This window comes from Rosa chinensis, chromosome 5, assembly GCF_002994745.2.
Source record: "Rosa chinensis cultivar Old Blush chromosome 5, RchiOBHm-V2, whole genome shotgun sequence".
NCBI classification, from domain to species: Eukaryota; Viridiplantae; Streptophyta; class Magnoliopsida; order Rosales; family Rosaceae; genus Rosa; species Rosa chinensis.
Window position 1 is genome coordinate 63671775 of NC_037092.1, and position 8204 is coordinate 63679978.

General features: G+C 37.3%; 1 pseudogene; it reads right to left on the reverse strand.

Moving 5' to 3' along the window:
• Positions 1-4795: 4795 nt before the first annotated feature.
• Positions 4796-6443, reverse strand: LOC112163821 (annotated as a pseudogene).
• Between the last annotated feature and the right edge of the window lie 1761 nt (positions 6444-8204).

Genomic DNA, 8204 nt, shown 5'->3' on the forward strand with positions numbered 1-8204 from the left:
TTTTGAGAAGGAAGATGAGGGTGGAGGACCCACTTTGTCTTTTTTGCAGAGATGCATTAGAAACAGGTACACATGTGTTTAAATTATGTCATGCACTTCATTGTTTTTGGATTTTTGGCCCTTTGAAATTAAATACAATCTCACACCCAGCGGGTAATGTGGTGGATTGGGTAATGGAGGTGCTAGATGTTCTAACGGTGGATCAGAGGGATTATTTTCTCATGGGTCTATGGGCAGTCTGGACTGAGAGGAATAATATTCTGTGGAAGGGGGCCAATTTTCAACCCATGAATCTAATACACTGGACGATGAGGTTGATGGAGGATTTTCAAAAATACCACCCTAAAGCAGTTAAGAAAAAGAGCAGACCTAAGGTTAAGTGGCAATGTCCTCCGAGTGGAAGGCTTAAGATTAATGTTGATGGGGCGTATTGCTTGGAGGATGGTCGTGGAGGTATTGGAGTAGTGGTGAGGGACGATTATGGCATGGGTATTGCTGCTTTGGCTAGACCTTCTGTACATGCACACTCGGTTCTAAATATGGAAGCGGAGGCGTGTAGAGCTGGTCTACTTCTTGGTATTCACCAAGGTTGGGCTGACATTGACATTGAAAGCGACTCTGCCATCCTGATTGCTGCTCTTAAGAGTGAGGAAAAGAATTTCTCGGAGGTAAGTCGGGTTCTGGATGATTGTAAAGAATATTTTGACGCTTTCCAATCCATTCGAATCCGACATATTTACCGTGAAGCAAATGGTGTTGCAAATAGGCTTGCACATCTTGCTAGTAGTTGTTCCGTTGATGATGTTTGGTTAGGGGAGACACCTGCCATAATACAGGATGTTCTCTATGAGGATTATTGTCATTGTTTGTCTGTAGCTCGGGGTATAGGTGCTATGTCCCCCCCGATGCAAAATTTTACTATTAATATAATAAAGGGAACCGGGCGTGGGGCTGAGCCTCCCAGCTAGGCTGGGTTCCAAACCCCTTTCAAAAAAAAAAAAAAAAAAAAAAAAAAACTATAACAAAAAATGTCTCACTCAAAATATTAATAATAAAATTGTTGACTAACTATATATTTTTGATGGAGTGACATCAGCACTAGCATGGACATGGCGGAGTAACTCAGTGACACATCTATTATTTTCAATTTTTCTGAAAAGTTATAATATAAACAAGACAACCTTCTACCACATATTATAATATCACAACCCATGTCGATTCATCGATCATTTTTATTTTGTAAATAACAGACCATGTGCCGAAGGTATCAACAGACTTGTTGGTCTAGAAATTGTCAACTTTGTAGTGAATCAACTCCACAACAAATGTTAAAACTGAATATTATGTTCAACCAGGGTAGAGTTCTCGTTCAGCTTCTTGCAGTAGCTTATCGTAGTTATCTTTATCTTCATTATGAACACCAATAGTATCATATGCCCCTTCGGTATCCTGATTTCCTGATGTATCATCTATATCGTCGTCCTTATCCTCCCCTATATCATTTCCATCACCCGTTACATGTGCATTACCCATTGGAAAAAAATCGTTCATCATATCAAAAATACTTGTATTGTGTTCAGATGCATCACCTGGGCTATTCAAAATAGTTTGACTCTGCACTTCATTCTGTTCTCCGTGATATATCCATGGGTTATATTTTGTAACCATGCCATTTTTCAATAAATGGATCTTGACCACAGTTAAAGGGTGTGAATTTGTATTATTGCACTTCATACACGGACATGAGATCTGATTATACGCATTCACATGATGCTTTGCAACCTCAAGAAAAGAGTTAACCCCTTCTTTAAACGCATTAGTAAACCGATAATTTGGATCTGAACCCCACTGAATCCACTCCCTATCCATTCTCGTTGGGCCAAATTCTCAATAAGCTCTGCCTGCTCCTCACTGAATTTTTGACAGATCGAAGAGGTTGATTGAGATATGGACTGTAACCGTGAGAAGAAACAAACAATCAAACTCCAAGCTCAAGGTTAATTGCTTTTTCTTCTTCTTGTTGTTTCCGTTATTTATATTAATTTATTTTTCTTTCTCCGCAAAGCTGGAGAATTCCAGGTTGGGCCAACATTCCTTTTTCTTTGTGAAATTGGTTTCTTTATGCAAAATGTATTCTCAGAGCTAATCTAGATCTCAGACACATCCCTTTTTTATTTTTATTTATTTTTTATCCTAAAGGGAATCCTTTGTGAAATAGGTTTCTTTATGCAAAACCTATTCCCAGAGCTAATCTAAATCTCGGACACATTCCTTCCTTTAAAAAAAAAAAAAAAAAAAATTCTTAAGGGGAATAAACCTATTCCTTTGTAATCTTAAAATAGGTTTCTTTATGCAAAACCTATTCCCAGAGCTAATCTAAATCTCGGACACATTTTTTTTTCTTTTTCTTTTTCCTTAAGGAAATAAACCTATTCATTTGTAATCATCATTGAGGGTCAATATGATCGGCTGTTCTGCTAGCTGCTAGCTGGTTCAATGATAAGATAATTGAGATTGTAGAGCATAACTTTGAATTAAGGTGGACAAGGGGATGTTCATCAACAGAGACACAAAGCTGTGTCTGGCTATACGTATATTTATGGGGAAGAGGTGGATGATGAATGAATTAGCCAACTTGTTTGACTTGCCGTCAAGTCTAGAACTTGCATAATTTTTTTTTTTTTGCATTAATGCATAAACTATTTTCTTTACTTCATGCAAAGAATTAAAATATCAGTTTATACAGGGATATATCGAAAATATTTTGGAACAGAATTTTCTTTTGGAATATTTAATTTATTAGCCTCACTCAGATTTGCCTTGAAGAGATTTCTCTTTACTGAGATTGCCTCAAGGGGAATTCTCTTCACCTAAATTTTCTTTGAGGGGATTATTCCTCACCCATGTTTATCTTGCGGGGATTTCTACTTACATAGATTCACCTTGAGGGAATTTTGCCTTACCTGAATCCGCCTTGAGAGGTTTTAGATTTTCCTTGCGGAGATTTGTGAAATCCGCTTTGAGATGTTTCACCTCACCCAAATTCGCCTTGAGGAGATTTTGCCACACCCAAGTGCTCTTTGAGAGGTTTCACTTCACCCATATTAGCATTGAGGAGATTTCGCCTCACCCAAATCCGCTTCGAGAGGTTTCGCCTCACCCAAATCCGCTTCGAGAGGTTTCACCTTAAGAGAATTCCGCCTCACCCAAATCTGCCACATAATCATTAAGTAACAATCTGTAGAAGTTGTCGCTTAATTTTATGAGAGGTTATCACATAAGCATTAACTGACAACACTTACAAGTCGTTCTCTAATTGATTTTTAGCAAGAAGTTCAAGTTGTCACACAAATATTAAGCGACATCTTGTACAAGTTGTCACTTAATTGGTCGTTTGCAAAAAAATTAAAGTTGTCACATAATCATTAATCGACCATTGATAGAAGTTGTCGCCTAATTGGTTTTTAGCGATGAATTTCAAGTTGTCACATAAACATTAAGCGACAACCTGTTGAGCTTATCGCCTAATTGGCATTTTGCGAAAAAATTAAAGCTGTCATATTAACATTAACCGACAACTCATAGAAGTTGTCGCTAAATGGTTTTCTGTGAGGAAATTCAGGTTGTCACATAGTCATTAAGCGACAACCTGTAAAAGTCATCGCTTAATTGGTCTTTTACGAGGAAATTAAAGTTGTCACATAAACATTAACTGACAACTAGTAGAAGTCGTCGCTTAATTAGTTTTTAGTGAGGAAATTGAAATTGTCACATAAACATTAAACGACAACTCGATAAAGTTGTCGCCAAATTGATTTTCAGCGAGGAAATTCAAATTGTCACATAAACATTAAGCGACAACTCGCTAAAGTTGTCACCAAATTGATTTTCAGCGAGGAAGGTAAGGTTGTCACATAATTATAAACCGACAACTCACATAAGTGGTCACTAAATCAGTCTTCAGTGATAAAAATCTAGTTGTCACATAAACATTAAGCAACAATTCACAGAAGTCATCGCCTAATTAATCTTTTGCGAGGAAGTTAAAGTTGTTACAGAAACATTAACTGACAATTGATAAAAATTGTCACCTAATTAACATTTTGAGAGGAATTGGGTGTCGCATAATGTCATATGGGCGACAACTGTCAATTTCTTGTAAATTCCTACTGTATGTGACAAATTGGTTGTCGCCGATGGGATCATGTGCGAGAACTGAAATTTCCTCGTATTTGCCAAGCTTTGGCGACTAATTTTGGGTTGTCACAATGAAATTCCTCGCTTTTGCTATTTTCTCTTGTAGTGATTGAAATAGCAGATCGACCGTTTGAGGATCTCCCTTGTCGGAACTATAATGAGAGACACCCCATAAAGTCTCTCAATATTCTTGGCCTGAGAATGTTGTGATAGTTGGAAGATAATACTGTTGTTTCAAAATTAGTATTGCATATTTTGTGTGGTGCTTTTTATTCTACAAAGTTTTCTTTAATTTTATTTTATCCCCATCCTACCCTCCACTCTCGCCCATTCAAGCTTAACTTTGAAGTTCTAATTGGCTTCACTTTATTATTTGTAGTTTGGTCACACATTCGCACATAATCTCTTCATCATTTAATAAGAATTGCTTTTTATCCTGCAATTAATTATTGTAGAAACACAAATCTCAATTTTCCAGTTCGAGCAACTATAACAAAAAAATGTCTCACTCAAAATATTAATAATAAAATTGTTGACTAACTATATATTTTTGATGGAGTGACATTAGCACTAGCATGGACATGGCGGAGTAACTCAGTGACACATCTATTATTTTCAATTTTTCTGAAAAGTTATAATATAAACAAGACAATCTTCTACCACATATTATAATATCACAACCCATGTCGATTCATCGATCATTTTTATTTTGTAACTTAGATTATATAGTAAACAATTTTTCTACCCGTAAAGTTTATGAGATAAACGAGGTTTGATGAGAACTTCAAGTGGAGTAGCTTTGACGTTTGTGAGCCCAAAACTCTCGGTCATATCAATTGGTGCATTACCAGAGATAGTCGAAACTTGGAACGCATGTAAGAAGCTAGCCAATGTAAATTGCACCATTTGAATGCCAAAATCTAGTCTAGGGCATGCTCTTCTTCCACTTCCAAACAGAACTAACTCAAAATGTTGACCCCTAACATCGACATCTTTATGGGTGGTTAGAAATCTCTCCGGCTTGAACCTTAGTAGGTCATCCGGCCACATTTTTGGGTCAGTTTGGATCTTCCATAGGTTTGTGATCAACCGTGTACCCTTTGGGACATAGTAGCCATCGATGATGCTATACTGGTTGAATTCATGTGGTCTCGATAACGGTGTTGCCGGGTATAACCGAAGCGTCTCTTTCACTATGGCTTGGATATAAACTAGCTTGCTCATATCCGAGTCACTCACAAATCTCTATCTCGGTGTCTAGTTCATCTTGGGCTCTTTTCAACTTTTCACGGTTGTTTAAAAGTAATGTTATTGCCCATGTCAAAGTTACCATGGTGGTATCGCTGCCTCCTGCAATCATATTCTGAGAAAAACACAAAGCATTTATATATAAAAGATAAACCCCAAAGCATTTATATATAAAAGATAAACCCCAAAGGACACGTAATGGATCCTGAAGGACTAGTTCAGCCCTAGTTCTGTCTAGATGTATATAAAAATATTCAAATTCGAGTGCATATGTAGCTTCATAGAAGTATGTACCAAGCTTGTGGCTTTGTTGATGGTATCTACATCAAAACCGCCGAGGTTTGCACCTTCAAGTATCGAAATCATGATGTCTATGAAGTCTTGGTCCCCTTTACAATTATCAGCATCATCGCCTTCTAGTGCTCTCTTTTGCTTATGCTCTTCCACCTATTTTCCAACAATGACGTCCCATTCTTTTGCGGTTTTCTTCATTGCTTTCTCATGTCCACCTAAATCCAACCACCGACGATGAGAAATCACATCGCCCACCAATAAAAGCCCCACAAAGTTAAAGAATTCCCTCACTGCCTTCTGGACTTGACGTGCTTCATTCTTCTCTTCCTTGTCGATAACAACAGAGTAACATTTTCCAGCCGCCATCCTGAGAATGACGTTGAGAATGAGGTCCCCGAACCATTGTTTTAACTCCACCAACACTTGGTCACTGTTTGAGCCTTTTTTTTTTCATTTGCTCTACTGCTCCAAGTTCTGTACATTTCTTTCAAAAAGGTGCTCACTTCCGAGCCTCGAATTTGTTTGAGCAGCTCGAGCCGGCACTTGGAGAGCAACTCTAAAGTGTTAATCTTACGCATTTCTCGCCAGTATGGTCCGTAGGGTGCAAACCCAAACATTGCGTAGTTATAGCCAACGTGATCTACAACTGCCATTTTCAGTCGGGAGGAGCATGTGTCTTTGATGATGAAGCATTCCTTAGCCATCTCACTACTACTCACCACCAAATATTCACGCACCCCGAGCCGGACCGTGAAAATGGGTCCGTATTTGTCAGCCAGGGCTCCCAAGGCTATGTGAAGAGGCTTGGTCGACCTTCCTAATGAGGGAAGGTGACCAAATAAAGGCCATGCACCCTTGGCTTTAGGAGCTCTTTTGCCCTCGGAATCTCTCCAACTCCTTGAGATTAAACAAAAGGAAATGGTTATTATTGCAAGCAATCCAACCGTGATAGGATTCTTCAGATAGGGAATGAGAAAATCCTTTCCAACTTATATATGGATCGTTAGCTAACTAGGGTGGAAAGATATGGGCATATTTGGTTTTGTATGACTTTTGCTCCTTCACAAACCCACATTTATAGCACTAGTAAGATATATGGATAACCACTGAGGACTGGTTTCTCATCAATTGCGGAGTAATTTTCATCCTATAGTTTGATTTACACATTTAATATGATCGTCTTTCAGTCAAGTCAAGATTTCTAGTTACAAAATGAGACGTACTAACGTCACGAGACAAAACAGTCTTGTCTTTCATACACATTCGATCACTTAAAGAAATCATGCATTTGAGTTGGCTGCTTGATGCATGTACTTGTGGCACGTACAGTCCTACATGGCCAAATCTGAACTATCTAGAGTTTTCATTTACGTGCCGTTTTTGGATACAAATGGTGAATTATTGGTGATGGTGATGGTGCCATAGATGATAAACTATGGTTTAGCTTGTCATCTACTATTACCAACAGAGAGGAGTCAAATGGTGTTTTTATATGTATTGTCCAAATTCAACTTCTACGCCATTTAGTCAAGATCGAGTGATCTATATATTAAACAATGACAAATTTATGTTCCACTCTACATGCATAGAGCGTCATTCTAGTCTATTTGAAGATATATTTCAAAGCTAACTAATCCCTTATTTTATTTTCAAAGAACTTTTTTTATCGTCGATCCGATCTTAACTTTCAAGTAAGATAAGATCGATTATCTTGTTTTGTATGTGTAGTTTATCTTTGATTGGCATGTATGTTATCTTATCTCATACCTTTGACAAATTACACTGTCAAGTAGACAAAATTAAGGTTCATTAGTCAAAAGTAGTGGTTTTTTTCCTAGTTGATAATGGTTTTACCAGTAAGGCATTGACAAGTGAATCTCACTAAGTATAGGACAACTTTGTTTAATCCACATTGGATTCTTATAATCGATTTTCAACTAGTTTTCATCGATGCAGTAGCTTTTTTATATAAAAATGTCTTTTTGACGATTATAAAATATATATTTATGTATTATAGAATGAGAAAATTTGAGAGAGAATAATGTGCACTTCTTCATTGATAATATGGCCCTTTAAATATACAATATAATTATACAATACATAATAACATGTTGTAGAGAATTGGAAAAATGTATTGTATTCATATCACCATGAGGTTTATATAGGGTTACATCATGTATATAAAAGACAATACATAATAGCTATACTAATCAATCGCACATTACAAGTATGTCAATCGCATACATTACGAGTCTGTCAATCGCATACATTAAGCAATACCTATTGCATGAACAGTCATTATCATTCACAACACTCCCCCTTGGATATTCCATGTCAATAGTGTTGCCTCTGCTATGCGCTTCTAAGTTGCCTCGTCAAAAACCTTGCCAAGTAATAAAAACCCTGTGGAAAAAAACAACCTTGGTCAAAGGAGAAAAAGAGCACAACGCGTGTGAATGTGGAGT